Raw genomic sequence first — 20,175 nt, 5'->3', positions numbered from 1 at the left:
AAACCACTACTTTTTCAGTTTAGTTCTAAATACTACAGTTCATTATGAAACCATATCAATTTGATTCACTTTAAATGGAGTTGTAATGAATATTTGGCGAGCAAAAAAAAATCTGCTAAAATTAACGTTGTATGGACAAAATTTATATTGTAAAAACTATATTAACCATATCCTTGCTAACTTTTCCTATATATATTTGGACTTGTTATCATTAGTATAACAAAATATTATAATCTTAGTTAATTCCGAGATTGTATATATATATATATATATATATATATATATATATATATATATATATATATATATATATATATATATATATATATATAATAATCTTGGTACATTCCATGATAATAAGTATACAATACGTTTTGATAAATCCTAAGACAATAAGTATACAATACGTTTTGATAAATTCTAAGACAATACGTATACAATACGTCTCTGGGTTGATGCAAAGACAATACGTATACAATACGTCGTGGGGTAATTCTAAGATTATATATATATATACCGATTATTGGACTGTTGGACATTTCGGACTATTTAGGACTACTAACATAAAATTGTTAAAAATTAATATATAAGTATTCTATGAACTTGTTTTATTTTATTCACATGTCGTATTATTATCCGAATCATTATTATTGTTATAGGTTCGTGAATCCACGGACGACGACCATATTTTTAATAAGCTGAAAACTTATAATTAATATACTTTTACTACAGTGAGTATATAGTCCCATTTTTAAACTCTACAAATATTTTGGGATGAGAATACATGCATTTTATGTTTTACGCCATAGACACAAGTACTTAAAATATATTCTATGTTGAGTTGTACCACTTTGCATATCTTCCCTAATAGCTTGGTAATTAATATTTACATGTTGTAAGAACATGTATACGCGAATCCTATTGATAGATCTATCGGGTTTGACAACCTCAACCGAGCTAGTCGCTCTAGCATGGTAAATGGTTGCATAGTACTTCGTTTTTACTATACTTGGTACAGTGTAGGGAGATTTCATAATAAAGGGAATATGCCACATTAATGGTTAAGTATGGTTACCGAAGCGCTTAACAACTTATAGAATATCTTTATTGAAATATTTATAACTATGAAATCTCGTGGTCTATATTTATATTGATGCTAGCTTTAAACCTATATATCTCACCAACCTTTGTATTGACTGTTTAAGCATGTTTATTCTCAGGTCCTTAAGAAAGTCTTCCGCTGTTGTATTATCTGAGCAAGCTGTGCATGGAGTCTCAATCTTTTGTTTAAATGAAGTGTTGCATTCAATAAAACCCTTGTCATATATTATATTCGACTTTTATGTCACGTGTGTAGTATTTGGAAACCAATATATTATGGGGATTATTTCTTAAATAATCGCCCACTTGTTTAAAACATGCATTATGTATAATAAGGGTGTGTCTTTTTATGAAACGAATGCAATATTTTCTAAAATGTATCATATAGAGGTCAAATACCTCGCTATGGGACCAATGAATAACGTACTACGTTTATAGTAATATGGACGAGTCGTTTCAGTTGGCATCAGAGCAGAGGTCTTAGCGAACCAGAAATTGCATTAGTGTGTCTGACCGGTATTTGTTAGGATGCATTATTGAGTCTGGACTTTGACCGAACTTGTTTTTGAAAACCATTACTTATCATTTTTGGTCAGAAATTAAATATTATAACATGTAAATATTATGTGGTATATTACTAATGTGGTAGTTAATGTGTGATAGATGTCTACTTCTAGCACCAATCTCATTATCACATTCAGCGACTCCGAAGTTGAATCTTCAGCAAAAGTACCAATCATCGACTTATCTGATAACCACGATGACCCAAAGGAAGGTGTATTAATCATCTATATAACTGATTATGATGATGACCTTGAGTCGGATGCATTTTTGGAAGACTCACAATTCCCAGAGGAACCAGAAGAGGAACCTATAATCGACAACCCAGAAATTCTAAAAGCAAAAACTAATAAAACAATTATTGCACCAAGTGCTCCCGATACTACCACACCTAGTCAACCATGTCTTACCAATACTACAGAAATATCATCTACTGAACCCCAACCAAAACCTAGACTTACCGCTGAAATACGCACTCTGACAGTAGGGAAGCGAAAATTCTATGATTTCCCAGATTTCTTTGAATTCCCAAGGAAGCCTCGTCGTTTCTAATCTGTTTTGCAGCTATTCGACTTCACGCCTTATATAATAATATATCATGTGCTATATTTCATCTTACATATGTTTTATGTAAATAGTGTTATTGAATTATTGTAAAATATTGTACCAAAAGAATAAGCGTGAAGTATTAATGCATTAAGTTTTTCATGATAGAATATTATCATGATTGTAGTAGTTAATTTGTGTACTAGCTATTAAGTATGAACTTTAACGGGTAGATACTACCCGAGCTACAATTATAAAACGCTAATATGAAGAAAATGCTTTTATAATAATTGGATCATATTATTAATATGCCACGATGTACCATTAATTACTTACTACATCTATAATATTCTATGTGATTAATTATCTTATATGTTTATTGAAGAAACATGGCTCGATTAAATCGAATGACGGAACAAGAAATTGAGGAGCTTATCAACCAACACGTAAACAACCAAATGCTTTGGGTCGAAGCGGCAAGAGCAGCAGCAAACAACACAAACCCTCATGTTGGATGCTCATATAAAGCATTTCAAGGTTGCAAACCTTCATAATTCAGTAGAACAGAAGGACCAGTCGTTTTAACCCGATGGTTCGAAAAACTGGAGTTCGTATTTAAAATCAGTGGTTGTGCAGAAGGGGATTGGACAAAGTATGATTCATGCACATTACAGGATGGTGCACTTATATGGTGGAAAAACTATGTAAAAGCTGTAGGGGGCGATGAAGCATATGATACTCCTTGGGAGGAATTGAAAAATATGCTAATCAACGAATACTGCCCAAGGAACGAGGTTAGGAAGATGGAAACCGAGTTACGAAATCTGAAAGTTGTCAGAACGGAACTTACCAACTATAACAGGCGATTCATGGAATTAGCCTTGTTATGTCCTGAATTGGTACCAACGGAAGAGCGAAAGATTGAATTATACAAAGATGGTCTGCCAAAGAACATCAAGGCCAATGTTACAGCATCCAAACCCAAGACAATTCATGAAGCTATCACCATGGCAAACGAGATAATGGATCAGATCATCCTGGATAAGATCGCATCAAATACCGATGCCAAGGTATCAGATAATAAAAGAAAGTGGGATGGAAACCGTGATCGAGGTCACCAGCAACAATCTCTCAAGAAACAGGAAACCACGCAAGGTACGGGTAGTGGTTCAAGCTCAGGTTACAAAGGGCGTAATCCCTTATGTAATAGATGCCACAAACATCACACTGGTTTTTGTAATGTGGTGTGCAACAAATGTAATCGAAGGGTCATCTTGCTGAAGATTGTTGGGTTCCTGTTACAAATACAAATGGCACCAAGACTCCTGCCACCAATGCAAATAGAACTACCCTGGCTACTGTTACTTGTTACGCGTGTGGGAAACAGGGTCATATTAAGAGCCAGTGCCCGAATCCAGAGAAGAATAACGGACCTGCACGGGGAAGAGCATTTGTTATTAATGCTAGAGAGGCATGTGAAGACCCGGAGCTTGTTACGGGTACATTTACTATTAATGACTTATCAGCATCTATTATATTTGATACTGGTGCCGATAGAGGTTACATGTGTAGAGACTTTTACGCTAAATTGAATTGTTCGTCATTACCTCTAGATGCTAAGTACATGATTGAGTTAGCTAATGGTAAACTAATTAAAGCCGATAAAATTTGCCGTGATTGTAAAATAAAGTTAGCCAGAGAAACATTTAAAATTGATTTGATACCCATAGAATTAGGAAGTTTTGATGTAATAGTCGGCATGGACTGGATGTCCAAAATAGGAGCTGAGGTTGTGTGTGCTAAGAAGGCAATTCGCATTCCTCGTAAGGATAAAATGGCAGTAATGATATATGGAGAGAAGGGTAACTCAAAGCTAAAACTCATTAGCTTCTTGAAAGTCCAAAAGTGCTTGAAGAAAGGGTGCTATGCTACCCTAGCACATGTTAATAAAGTCGAAACAAAGGAAAAAGAGAAGAGCATCAACGACGTGCCTGTGGCAAGAGCTTTTCCTGAAGTCTTTATGGAAGAGTTGCCGGGATTACCTCCATTTAGATCTGTAGAATTTCAAATAGATCTAGTACCAGGAGCTGCAATAGTGGCTCGTGCTCCATACAGACTTGCACCGTCTGAGATGAAAGAGTTACAAAGCCAGTTACAAGAATTACTGGACCGTAGATTCATTCGACCGAGTACTTCCCCGTGGGGAGCTCCAATTTTATTCATTAAGAAGAAAGATGGATCCTTCCAAATGTGTATAGATTACCGCGAATTAAACAAGTTAACTATCAAGAATTGGTACCCATTACCGAGAATTGATGACTTGTTTTATCAGCTGCAAGGATCACGTGTTTACTCCAAAATCGATCTAAGATCAGGATATTATCAGTTGCGTGTCAAAGAAGAAGATATTCCGAAAACCGCATTTCAGACACGCTACGGTCATTATGAATTTTTAGTCATGCCGTTCGGGCTGACAAACGCACCAGCTGTATTCATGGATCTCATGAATCGGGTATGCAGTCCGTATTTGGATAAGTTTGTTATCGTCTTTATTGATGATATTCTTATTTATTCCAAAAATGAACAAGAACATGAGCAACATTTAAGGTTGGTGCTGGAACTGTTGAAGAAAGAACAGTTATACGCAAAGTTTTCTAAGTGCGCCTTTTGGTTAAAGGAAGTACAATTCCTTGGTCACATCGTGAGCAGTCAAGGAATTCAGGTCGATCATGCGAAGGTTGAAGCCATTGAAAAATGGGAAACCCCAAAGACTCCGACGCAAATACGCCAATTTTTGGGTCTTGCTGGCTATTACAGAAGGTTTATTCAAGATTTTTCCCGGATATCCAAACCATTGACATCATTAACACATAAAGGGAAGAAGCACGAATGGACTTCTGAGCAGGAAGCCGCATTTCAATTATTGAAGAAGAAGTTGACTACATCGCCTATTCTATCGTTACCTGAAGGAAACGATGATTTTGTAATTTATTGTTGAAGCGACCCATCCTAATCCATCTGGACGAAGTCCATATCGATTATAAATCATTCACAACAGTTGATTACATCGCGAGGTACTTGACCTCTATATGATACATTTTACAAACATTGCATTCATTTTTAAAAAGACAATCTTTCATTACATCGAAAGTTGACGGCATGCATACCATTTCATAATATATCTAACTATAATTGACTTAATAATAATCTTGATGAACTCAACGACTCGAATGCAACGTCTTTTGAAATATGTCATGAATGACTCCAAGTAATATCTCTAAGATGAGCAAATGCACAGCGGAAGATTTCTTTCGTACCTGAGAATAAACATGCTTTAAAGTGTCAACCAAAAGGTTGGTGAGTTTGTTAGTTTAACATAAATAATCATTTTCATCATTTTAATAGACCACAAGATTTTCATTTTCAATTCTCATAAATAAACGTCCCATGCATAGAGACAAAAATATCAATCATATGGATTGAATACCTGGTAATCGACATTAACAAGATGCATATAAGAATATCCCCTATCATTCTGAGAAATCCTTCGGACATGATATAAAACAACATCGAAGTACTAAAGCATCCGGTACTTTGGATGGGGTTCGTCGGGCCCATAGATCTATCTTTAGGATTCGCGTCAATTAGTAGATCGGTTTACTAATTCTTAGGTTACCAAGCAAAAGGGGCAGATTCGGCTTCGATTATTCAACCATATAATGTAGTTTCGATTACTTGTGTCTATTTCGTAAAATATTTATAAAAATTGCGCATGTATTCTCAGCCCAAAAATATAAAGGGTAAAAAGGAAAATGAGACTCACCTAATGTATTTTGTAGTAAAAATACATATGATGACATTAGACAAACTGAACAATGCAGGGTTGGCCTCGGATTCACGAACCTATATCATTTGTATATATTTTAAAATGTATAATCGTATTCGAACAAGTTTATATATTATAACTTGAATTATATATTATACTTATTTAGTTTGTGTATAAATTTAAAATGTTTAATATCTATATATAAGGTTATATTAATATATCTCTCTATATATATGGTTAGTATTATATGAAAATATTCTTAATTCGTTATAAATAAGTATTTATATAAATAATGTTATTATATTTGATATGTGATATATAAACTATTAATATGATTATAATATATGTATTAAGTATATTTTAGGTACAAAATATTTATTTGTATAGTTTTGATAATAATGATTTACTAATAATAATAACTTTCATAATATTGATAATACTAATATTAATAACGATATTGTTAAAATATGTTTATAATAATAATAGTAAAACTAATAATTACGAAAATGATATTTATACCAATATTAGTGAGAGTAATAATAACTTGTATTGTTTTATAATAACAATAATAATAATCCTAAACATATTAATAATAATAATAATAATAGTACTAAAAATGGTACAATTACTAATATTTACAAAAATAATAATAAGTTGCATTATTTTTGTCACTAATTATAATGTTTATAATGATAATTTTATTATGTTCCTAATAATGATAATAATAATAATAATAATAATAATAATCCTAATACTTAATAATAATAATAATAATACTAAGTAATTATAATAACTTTAGTAATGATAACAATTATAACAATAATAATTAGTACTAACAATAACAATAACAATAATAATAATAACAATAACAATAACAATAACAAATCAACAATAATAATAATAATAATAATAATAATAATAATAATAATAATAATAATAATAATAATAATAATAATAAAATAACAAGATTACTACCTCACATAAACTAAGCTTCAAAAAGAATATAATGGCATTTGCCCGGACTCGAACCCGCGCCCTCTCGCTCCCCCGCTAGCAACCTAACCGTCCCTCTGTTCCTTTCTTTTCTGTTTAACCTCTCAACTGTATTATACTTAATCTGTATTATTTCTGTTTTCCTAGTCTTCTTCTTCGTTTAACACTAGCTCGACCAGAGATAATCCAAAACCGAAATAACCAACTTAATTTTATTTAAGACTTATAAATAATCAAAATATATATTTAGAGTTGTGTTTCTGATTAATAATAATAAAAAATATATATATATATACATAAACACAGCAGCAGTTATTCGACGCTGTAAATAAAGAAAAAAAATTTGATTGTTAATTTGAGAACGTTTTGGATAAAACTTTCAACACAAATTGTGTTCCAAATCATTCCTATAAACTTTATAAATTGATAATTTCAATAGAAACAATCTTTAAAACTTTAATTTGATCAAGGAACAAAGGTTGACTTTTTTATCTAAAACTTTGACTCAGCAATTAACGATCAATACAAGAAATTGGAATCTCATTTTTTGCAGATAGTTTGAGTAATAGACTCCTAACAAGACCTCATTAATGGATTTTGAAATTAAATACGAATTCAAGATTTGGATTAAAAGAATAAAGAACATAGGTCATCGATAAAAAAAAAAATTTGATTGAATTAGCACTTTAATTATGTTTTAAGAAGATTGTAAGTGATACTGAGAATGGAGAAAACGAAGGACTTATTCAATTTTAATGATGATCGATTGTTTTATAGTAAATGTGTCGACAGAATTATACTCAGACAAAAGAAAGAAACAAAAAAATTTAAAAGCAGATATGGACTTTTAATTGATTCGTACATTTAACTGTGATTGATTATAGAATAATTCATACAAGAAACAAAATTCCAAACAATTTGATCGAGACCCAAAACTGATTCGTACAAGATGTTTGATTTTTATAGTTTACAAAAATAATACAAATAATAATAAATCTATTATTAATAATAATAATTATATTAATAATAATAAAGAATAATGGTACAATAATCATTAAAATTATAATAATTTTTATTATTACTGATAAGAATAGATTGTATTAATTTTTGATAATAATAACTATAATAATACTAATATTGATAAAGATAATAATAATAAATAATCATTAATAATAATTAAAAATTTTAATCTTTATACTATTTATGATATAAGTAATGATAACAATAATTTTAGTAATAATAATAACACTATAACAAATCCATTGTATAAATTTTCATATTTATGTATTTTACTTAATAATTATAACACTGATATTAAATATCTATTCTATTATATAATATTGATAATACAAATACTAATACTGATATTAATATTAATACTAATAATGAGAGTAATATTAATAATATGGATATAACAAATTATGCTTATAAAATCTCATATTTATCTATTATGTATTAAATTAATAATGTTTATAATACTGGTATCAATATTACTAATGAAAGTAATTTTCATTAATATAATAATTATATTATAACTTGTACTTTTATTTAATATATTAACATTACATATTATTAATTATGTAATACATATTTTATATAATAACATATTTGAATATATATATATATATATATATCATTTATATATATTTTATGTATATTTTAATATAATAATTATTAATAGCAATCATATATATACAAATTCATTTTAAATTATACTTATTTATTTTGTATCATACTTATTTTTAATGTTTACATTATATTTTATAATTTTAAATTATTATACATACTTTCATTTATATATACATATTTATTTACAACTATTGTTCGTGAATCGTCGGAAATAGTCAAAAGGGCAAATGCATTCATGTAAACTGTTCCAAAGTTTTCGAGACTCGACATTACAGACTTTGCTTATCGTATCGAAATCATATAAAGATTAAGTTTAAATTTAGTCAGAAATTCTCGGGTCGTCACAGTACCTACCCGTTAAAGAAATTTCGTCCCGAAATTTGAGTAAGGTGGTCATGGCTAACAATAAAAATGTTTTCATGATGAATATGAATTGATAACTAGAGTTTTATCATCGCTAAGTAACTGAATAGAATAATTAAATTACTCGGAGCGTATGAGAGAAGCTATTGCAAAAATTTGAATAGAGATTCGCCTTAGCTTTTAACGTAGTCAGGGTTGAATTTAGAAAATTAGGCGTGTCTTAGCTTTTTGACGTTGCCTTGGTTGAATTCCGGAATTCAAAGGATTAAAAGAAAATCTTCAAAATATAAAAGTTTCAATTACTTGTGTCTATTTCGTAAAACATTTATAAAAATTGCGCATGTATTCTCAGTCCCAAAAATATAAAGGGTAAAAAGGCAAATGAAACTCACCTATTGTATTTCGTAGTAAAAATACATATAACGTCATTGAACAAGTGCAAGGTTGGCCTCGGATTCACGAACCTATATTAATTATATATATTTATATATTGGTCAATATTTGTCTAACAATTTAAGTCAGGTCATAGTGTACCACATTCTTAATGCTCGAGACTAATATGCAAAAGTCAACAAAAGACAATTTGACTCAAAATGATTTCCAAAATCTATACATGATTATAATATATTTTAAACATCGTCGTTTTATATTTTTAAATATTTTTTAAAAGATTTAATAAAGTAAATAATATAATTCATTTATTATTAAAATTTATATGATAAAAATATACTTTTATATATCTTAAGTAGTAAAATTTATAAAGTTCATTTGATATCATAAAAATATTACGATAGGTTTTATTAAGGTAACTATATATATATATATATATATATATATATATATATATATATATATATATATATATATATATATATATATATATATATATATATATTACATATTTATTTGATAAAATAACATTGGTAATAATAATAAGTAAAAGTTGTACTATTTTGTAATAATAATGATTATTATTCCTATTAATAAAAATATTAATTTTTATATTTACTAAAAAATGATGTTATGATAAAAAGATAGTTCTAATTCATAATAATAATGAAATTTCATCTTAACAATGATATTCCTCTTAAAAATAATAATTTTTGTAAAAATGATATTTTTAATATTAATAATACTTTTAATAATAATAGTGATAAGAATAATGAAAAAAGATAATTTTATCTATATCAATGTCTTACAATATTTTAAATTTCATCATGATACCCATACTTATTATTTCCTAATCGATTTGTTAGTAACTTTTAAATCGTCTTTCATATCGTGTTTATTTTGATGATAATAATAGTAGTTATAATAATTAAGTGTTACTTAATATTATAATAATAATAATAATAAATGTTATGATAATGATATTACTAATAACTATTTTAATGATTAACAATAATAATAATAATACTAATTATAACTTTAACAATAGTAATAATAATAAAAATATCAATACTTTTTATTGATAATAATAATAATAATAATAATAATAATAATAATAATAATATTAATAATAATGATAATAATAATTTGATAAAAACTAGAACGATGTTAATAACGATGATGAAAATAATTATTTTTTATAATAATATCAAAAATTCAATTGACTATAACTTCTAATCCGTTCATCGAATCCATTCGACATCTAAATGAAAAGTTCTTAATTTTTCGCTAGCTTTCCAACGACATGCATATCTTATACCTTATCTCAATCGCAGGTGTAACTAATTCGAGATTCAACATAACCTAACTAAGGGCAATGTTAGAAGTAAAAGCATGCATAATCCCATATTCTCGAGCACTAGTAAAAGATACACTATTATTATGTAAAAATTAATTTACGAGTACTCACGTATCAATATTGAGATTCAATATTGCAGAAAAGGTACGTAGATGCAACGGAGATGATAAACACCAAATTGACCTCACGAGCATACCTATGAACATTATACATATAATCTCCATAGCTATAACCCATAATTTCCTTAGCTCTATCCCGCTCATAAAACCCGTCTTGAAAATAATGCACTCATGACCTCGTCGTAGTATTTTATGTATAATACTAATAATAATAATACTTCTAATAATAATAATAATAAGATTAATAATAATAATAATAATAATAATAATAATAATAATAATAATAATAATAATAATAATAATAATAATAATAATAAATAACATAAATCATACGTAATATAGAGATAGAGTTTTGAATTTGTGAATTGAATTGGCCAAATTTTTCAACTTTTATAGATCCATTTTCTGTGTCTCGTAGCTCCGAAATCTTTAATGAAATGTTTCCAGCTCAATACTTGCTTTACATGGCCGCTAACTATTATTATATAATATAATTATATATATATTAAATCTTTATAATTAATTAAATATTATATTATATTTACGTGCATAGTTAACTCGTAATTTTAGCTCCAAATTCTCGTACGTTGTCACTCGACTCATGTACCACTTTCGGTTTTTCGAGCGCACTTTCGTACGTTTATAAAACTAACCTTTTACGTTACGCGACGTGTACTCTTATTAATAATTTGACTTACTCATCAATAAATTACTTTATAAAAAATGTAACTTATAAAATTGAGCGTTGTGGTCATTTGCTTCTATAAATCAGTGACTCGTTGTTTATCAAAATATATTATTTTAAATCAGGACGTTTTATGACTAAGTTATATATATTTATATTTTCATTTCGAAATATAAATTTGAACTATTTACTTAATATAGTTTTTCAAAACTAATGTTATTCAAAACTTATATACTTAGAAATCGTTTAAATATTAGAAAGTATTCTTTCGTAACGTTTGTATTTTAAAATTTAAAATTGATATAGTTCATTTATATACAATCGTTCATATAACATTTTAATAACCAAATTATTTTATATTAAAAATCATTTTATTACAAAGGTTATAATAGTAGAAGTTGTTATGTCCTAAGACGTTTTTAATAATAAAAGTCTATTATATCGAAAAGACGTTTCTGTTTAAGAAAGTAAAATCATATATGAATCATATCAGGTTTCAAGGTTTTAAATTTCCATTTTAATCATGACTCGTATGATTAAGTCTAAAGGAAAAATCAAACGTAAGGAATCATCTTAATGTAAAATGTCGATCTATTTAACTTGTCAATATCTATTTTCTAATTTACCTATATTCCCTAATTTCACTTTCACAATATCTAATATGAAGGTTAATTAATTTATCTTATCAACAGTCACGAGGCAATTATTGTAAGGCATGTATTGGAATCTAATAGAAATTTCCACCAATCTGACTTGCTCTCGCTACGTGACACTTTGTCCTTACTTGAAGGCCACTTTACCATTTATTCCGAATATCGTTAAAAAGAAAAGGTTTGCTAAATCAAAAGTGAACCTCTCAACAGAGACTCTTAATCATACACCGTACCAGATAAATTAATCATTTGATATAATCTTCTAATTCTATTGACAAACATATTGAAACAAATACGTTCATGTAAAGTATTATACATTTAATACTTGCTAACGTTTTCAAGTTACAATATATACATATATACATATATAATCATATTCGTTCCTATAATGGTTCGTGAATCTTTGGAATTTGGTCAAGGTTAAATGAATGTATGAACACAGTTTCAAATTCTTGTGACTCAATTTAACAGACTTTGCTTATCTGTAACATCCCGTTTTTCCCGTACGTATTGAAAGGTACATACTTAATAATTACTTAATAATTTGTACATTTATAACTCGTTAGCTTATGTGTAAATGTTTGAATATACGTATAGATATATATAAATGTATACTTGATAGTGTGTGCATATGCAAGTCTATATGTGGGTTTAGTTAGCGTTAAGTCTTGTGAGACTATTGTTGAAGGCTAGGTGAAAATAGGAAGCGGGTTTGGAATGTACAAATTAAATTAAGTCGAAACTTGTTTATGATGGTCGAACTGTTCAGATGCAGTCTTATGCCGCGCCGCGACAAATGGGTCTGCGCCGCGGCATTGCAAGCAAACCAGGATCAGAAAGTGAGTTAAGGAGGGTTGATTTTCCTGTTGTATGTCGCGCCGCGCCGAATTATGCCGCACCGCGGCAGTCCTGCTGGACAGATGCCGGTTTTAGCTCAAATTAAATGACTTTAAGGGGCAAATTGGTAATTTGGCGTATAAATCTGATGGGAGCATTAAATCCCAGCCACTTATCCATTTCATTTAATTTCTTTTCTCTTTTCTTTCCAATTTCTCTCCCAAAACTTAAAACCCATTTGGATTAAAAGTGAGATTTGAGAGTAAAGGATTAAGGGTTGATCTTTGGAGCAAGAATTAAAATTGTTCCTCTTGTCTCTAGCTACGCATTGAAAGTCTCGGTAAGTTCTAACTCTAAGTTTTGAGTTTTAATTGGTTAATGGCTAGGGTTTTTGTTACTAGAGACTTGTTTGACCCATTTGAGGGTAAAATGGGCGAATTTAGGTTATGTGGTTGTAATGAAACCCTAATAGCCACAAGCTAGGGTTTGGTCTAATGAAAATAGGATTTGTAAGTGTTGATGGTGTTGTTAAGCATTAAACACTTGTTAAAATGTTGTTGAAATGGTAAATAGGTCATGTTTGACAAGTTTGGTAGTGTAAGAGTTAAAATGGGTCAAAAGAGTAATGTTGACCTAGTTTGGGTGAATTTGGTATGGATTACCCTAAGTTGGTGCTAGTTGAAGTTACTAGACTTTAATTCACTAGCTTTAGTGATTAAAGTCGAGTCTTGGCCATTAAAGGGGCGGTTGTGGTGTGTTTGAGTCATTTAATGCGAGTTGGGTCATTAAATGCTCAAGTAGGTGTAATGTGGTTAATTCCACTAGTTGTGTATTGAAATAGTACTTAATGTATTAGGTACTTTGCTTTGAAGCTCGGAAGTGCATAATCATCACCGAAGTGTTAAGGTGAGTGGAATAATTATATGCGTGCATATATGATGTATTTATTTGTATAGTTGAGTTGTGAAGTGTCGACGTGTTAAGACACCACTCCTCATGTGGCGAGTGAAGTGTCGATGTGTTAAGACACCACTCGGGAGTGAAGTATCGATGTGTTAAGATGCCACTCCGAGAGATGTAACGAGTGAAGTGTCGATGTGCTAAGACACCACTCGGGGTGAAGTGTCGAAGTGTTAAGGCACCACCCGGGGTGAAGTATCGACGTGTTAAGATGCCACCCGTGGGGTTAGTGTACTAAGTGTTAAGTGCACTAATGATTGTTATGAACTCCGACGGTCTTTAAACACCGTTCCCTCGTTCGTTTGGTTAACCATGGTTGTGTGTGTGGATTGTAGCATATTATATTGTTTAAACTATATGCTATTGTTATGCTAGCTCGTATGGTGGAAGGTTTAGTGTTATACTTGTGATGGTATGATTACTTATGATGCTAGCATGTATTTGGTAAATGCGTAAGTGATTGCAAGTAAGTAGGTTGTATATGTAAACGTATAATGGTTGCACTCACTAAGCATTAGCTTACCTCTCTCGTTGTTTATCTTTTTAGATGCAGGCGTGGACAAGGGCAAGGGGGTTGTTGGGCACTAGGTGTCCCTTGATGATGTTATGTTGGAGCTTTTGAAAGTTGGCCTAGCGTTTTGGGTAGTTTAGTCCCAAACTATGCTCGATGTGTTATTTGGTTTAAAACTATCATTTTTGTATTGGTCAAACTTGTATCACATTCGTTAATGGCCTTTGTGCCTTTTGTAAACACTAAATTTGTTGTATGTTTTAACGAAACGTGTGGAATGGTCTACATATTTAATTGGTGCGTAAATGTGTATTATTTAAAAAAAAAATTTATCGTATGGAATACGGGTTGGGTTATTTCAAGTGGTATCAGAGCATGGTCTAAGGGATTTAGGCGACTTGAGATAGGTGCATAGACTTAGACTTTATTGTGCATGCGCTTTTATGTGGGACTTGTAGGACTTTGGGTCTAATCGGGAATTGTTAGTGCTTTGGTTATGTGAACTAACCTCGTGCTAATTGATTTGTGTTGTGTTTAGCAATCATCAAGCAAGATGGACGTTGTACTAGCAAGTTAATGCGACGTGCTCGCGTAACAATGATTAGCTACCATTGTTACGGGTGCAAATCGTGTCAAACAAGTAATGTAAGATGATTGTTGAGTAATATGGAGTAGTGCGGGGTATACGTATGTGCATACGTGTTACATCCTTTTGTTTCGTACGTTGTTTAATCTTTTCCATTTTATAGAATGAAGATGAGAAACGGACACGACACCGAAAATGGGGGCACTAGTGAGGACCCCGAATTCACGGCTAAAGTCGAGGCCATTTTGAAAAGTCATCATGCGTCTTTCCTTGAAGATGTTAAGAAAATGTTTCTAGATACGATTGACTAGCAATTAGTTAATGTAGTAAAGGAGCAAATTAAAGTTGTCCTTCAAGGGGACAATGTCGGGAGACGAGACTTTTTCTATAAGAATTTTAAAGATGCTCAACCTCCTACATTTGAGGGTGAAAGAGACCCGTTAAAGAGTGCCCGGTGGATCTCCGATATGGAGGGGGCCTTTCGAACTTGTGAATGCCCGATTGATAAAAAGACAAGGTATGGTAGTAGCATGTTAAGAGGTGATGCGAAGCTATGGTGGGATGCAAAAATCCAAGTTTATGGCGAAGAACAATGCATAGATTTTACTTGGGATGAGTTCAAAATGGAGTTCTTCCAAGAGTACCGAACTTCGGCCGATCTTACTAGGCTTAAGGACGAGTTGCGTTCCTTGAGTCAAGGGTCGATGGATTTGAATACTCTTAAATCCGTTTACTTTTCAAAAACTCAATTTTGCCCGGAGTATGTCGGGAATGATAAAATGTTGAAGGAAGACTTTTACCGAATCTTGAATGATAATTATCAAGAGAAGATAAGCGTGAATGTGGTGAAGAGTTTTGATGAGTTGTTTGATATGGCCAAAGGGTTTGAGTCGCTCATCTTGAGAAAGAGTGGCTTTACCTTCGACAAAAAGAAGTTTGAAGCTATTAGTCATTCGAACTTTTCTAACAAGAAGCACAAGAAGGGCTCCGAGAGTGTTGGTAGTGTTAAGAAGGGTGCTTCCGGTGATTTTACTTATGCTTGCTACAATTGTGGGCAAAGGGGGTACATGGCTCGTGAGTGCCCGAAACAATCAACCACAACCAAGCTCACTTGTTTTAATTGCGGTAAAGAAGGGCATAAGAGGCCGGAGTGTCCCGACTTGCGGGGTGATCATGTTAAGAGGTTAGAAAAGGCGGCGGGCATGGCTAAGGGGTGAAATTATTTGATGACCAATGATGAGGCCAAGCATTCCAATGAAGTTGTCTCAGGTACTTACATGGTTAACTCTAATCCGGAAAAGATATTATTTGATAGCGGTGCTAATTTGTCTTTTGTGTCGCCCCGATTTGTGTCTAAGATTAACAAACCGCTAGCTAAATTAAGTCATCCGGTAGAAGTTGAAATAGCGGATGGTAAGACGGTGCTAGGGGTTGATGTGTGTAAAGATTGTAATGTTGTGTTTGGTACCGAAACGTTTAAAATCGATCTCATTCCGATGACTTTGGGTGAGTTTGATATTGTTGTTGGCATAGATTGGCTCGATCGTTATAGAGCCGATATTGCATGCCATGATAAGTTCATTCGTGTGAGAACCCCAAGTGGGGGAGAGTTGATTATTCATGGTGATAAACGAAGAAGACTCGTACCATTATGCACTTATGCACGGGCATTACGTTTTCTCAAGAGTGGTGGTGTATGTTATCTCGCTCATGTAGTTGATACTCGTGATGAGCCACCACCCATTCGTAAAATTCCGGTGGTTAATGAGTTTGAAGATGTTTTTTCGGATGAGTTACCGGGTGTTCCGGCGGAAAGACAAGTAGAATTTCTCATTGAGTTGGTTCTGGGAGCTACTCCCATTGCTAAAACTCCTTATCGTTTAGCACCAACGGAAATGCAAGAATTGTTAAATCAAACCCAAGAGTTGCTTGAAAAGGATTTCATTCGACCGAGCTCCTCGCCATGGGGTGCTCCAGTCTTGTTTGTGAAAAAGAAAGATGGAAGTATGCGGATGTGCATCGATTATCAGGAGTTGAACAAAGTGATGATCAAGAATCGCTATCCATTACCTAGGATTGATGATTTGTTTGACCAACTCCAAGGTGCAACGTATTTTTCTAAGATTGACTTACGGTCCGGCTATCATCAAGTGCGGGTCCGTGAGGAAGACATAGAGAAAACAGCTTTTCGAACGCGTTATGGGCAATTTGAGTTTGTCGTTATGCCTTTTGGTCTTACGAATGCACCGGCGGCATTCATGGATCTAATGAACCGAGTGTGCCAACCTATGTTGGACAAGTCAATAATTGTGTTCATCGAAGACATACTTGTTTATTCTAAGAGTATGAAGGAACATGAGCACCATTTGCGTGAAGTGTTGATGACATTGCGGAAGGAGAAGTTGTATGCAAAATTCTCCAAATGTGAATTTTGGCTAAAGGAAGTTCAATTCCTTGGCCATATTGTGAATCAAGAAGGAATTCAAGTAGACCTGGGGAAGATAGAAACGGTGAAGAGTTGGGGATAACCGACTACGCCTACGAAAATCCGAAGCTTTCTCGGATTGGCTGGTATGAAACGTGATGTGGTTAAGTATGTTGAACAATGCGTCACGTGTTTGCAAGTTAAAGCTGAACACCAAAAGCCGTACGGTAAGTTACAACCCTTGGAAGTCTCGAAATGGAAATGGGAGCACATTACCATGGACTTCATTACTAAGTTACCGAAGACGGCGAGAACCCAATATGTTACGATTTGGGTGATAGTTGATCGATTGACGAAAAGTGCTTTGTTTCTTCCCATTCGGGAAACGATAGCATCGGAGACTTTATCCAAGTTGTTCATCAAGGAGGTGATATCGAGACATGGGGTTCCTATATCTATTCTTTCGGATCGAGATACTCGTTTTACGTCCTGGTTTTGGAACAAGTTTCATGAAGATATGGGTACTCAATTGAAAATGAGCATGGCGTATCATCCTCAAACGGACGGTCAAACCGAGTGTACGAACTAAACGTTAGAGGATATGTTAAGGGCATGCATTATTGATTTTGGTGGAAGTTAGGATGAGCACTTACCCTTGGTGGAATTCTCATACAACAATAGTTACCACACTAGTATTGGAATGCCACCTTATGAGATGCTATATGGGCGTAGGTGTCGAACTCCCATTTGTTGGGGAGAAGTGGGTCAACGAGAAATCGGAAGTTCCGATTTGATTTTGGAGACAAATAGTAAAATTCAGATGATTCGGGCTCGACTTAAAGCGGCGCAAGATAGACAAAAGTCTTATGCCGATAAAGGTAGGAGAACGATAGAGTTTCAAGAAGGTGACATGGTGATGCTTAAGGTTTCTCCATGGAAGGGTGTTATTCAGTTTCGAAAGCGAGGAAAGTTATCTCCTCGGTTTATTGGTCCTTTCAAGGTTTTGGCACGTGTTGGTGAGGTTGCTTATCGACTAGAGTTACCCGAAGAACTTGCGGGAATCCATAACATGTTTCATGTTTCCCATCTTCGTAAGTGTCTCGCGGATGACTCGACTTAGGTGCCTTTAGATGAGACTACGTTGAATAACAAGCTAGAGTATGCGGAAGAACCGGTTGCAATCCTTGATGAGAAGGTTAAGATGTTGCGAAACAAGGAAATTAGAACTTTCAAGGTGCAATGGCGACTGATGGTTAAAGCTAAGGGGTATAAAATACTACTAAATTTTACAAGGAAATACTATTAAATACGATACAATTTTACACAAGATATTTATTTATTTAAAGAATGGATATACTTAAACCTTGCTACAACACTTATAGGCAGTGTACCTAATCGTACAGTAGTGTAGTTTTTAGTAAGTCCGGTTCGTTCCACAGGGAAAATCTTTTTCACAAAGCTTAACGCTATATTAGCTTAAATTTATAAAAATACAAATATATATATAAATAATATTATTATTATAAAGGGGGGTTTTTACCGTTTAATGACCGGTTTGTCGATTTTAAAACTTTAGTCGCAGTTAAAACAAAATGTAAAATATTAAATAAATAAAAGACTTAATTTAAAGCGTAAAGTAAATAACGATAATGAAATTGCGATAAATAAAAGTGCGATAAAATAAACTTGCGATAATTAAAAAGTACGATAATTAAAATTGCAATTAAATATAATAACAATAAATAAAAGTGCGATAATTAGAAGTGCAATAAAATATAAAATAAAGGAAATTAAATATGAAATAAAAGAATTATGCTTATTTAAACTTTCCGTAATCATGATGTTTGACGTGTTAATTTTAGTTTTATGCCCATGGGTTAATTGTCCTTTGTTCTGGATTATTTAATATGTCCGTCTGGTTTTTGTCCATAACAGTCCATCAGTCATAAATATAAAGTGCGAGTGTCCTCGTCAAATTATCCTTATACCCGAAGTTTAAATATTCCAACTAATTGGGGACTTAAACTGTAACAAGATTTTAATACTTTGTTTAATAATTACACCAGGATGTCGACTGAGTGTAACTCAAGGTTTTAATACTTTGTTATCAATTATTCCAAGTGTCCTTGTACATAATTTCACCCCTGTTTTAATAATTCTAGTGGCTATTAATCCATTCCCGTGTCCGGTTAAATGAACGATTATTCGTACATATAAATACCCCGCCCATCGTGTCCGATCGAGTGTATATGGTTATTTATAGGGACGTCCAATTGTAAATCTTTATTTTAATATTAACAAACTATCATTTAGTTAAACAAATATAAAGCCCATTAATAGCCCATAGTCTAATTTCCACAAGTGTCGTTATTTTGTCCAAACCCCAATTATGGTACAAAGCCCAATTACCCAATTTTAATATTTTTAGCCCAACATCATGATTACTTCGGATTAAATAAGCATAATAATAACTTAGCTACGAGACATTAAATTAAAAAGGTTGAACATAACTTACAATGATTAAAAATAGCGTAGCGTTACACGGACAGAATTTCGAATTTCACCCTTACAACATTCACTAACATACCCTTATTATTAGAAATTAAAATTAAAATTAAAATTAAAATATAAAT

This window comes from Rutidosis leptorrhynchoides, chromosome 11, assembly GCF_046630445.1.
Source record: "Rutidosis leptorrhynchoides isolate AG116_Rl617_1_P2 chromosome 11, CSIRO_AGI_Rlap_v1, whole genome shotgun sequence".
In the NCBI taxonomy this organism is placed as follows: domain Eukaryota; kingdom Viridiplantae; phylum Streptophyta; class Magnoliopsida; order Asterales; family Asteraceae; genus Rutidosis; species Rutidosis leptorrhynchoides.
The sequence above is the reverse complement of the archived record's forward strand: the minus strand, read 5'-3'. Positions refer to the sequence as shown.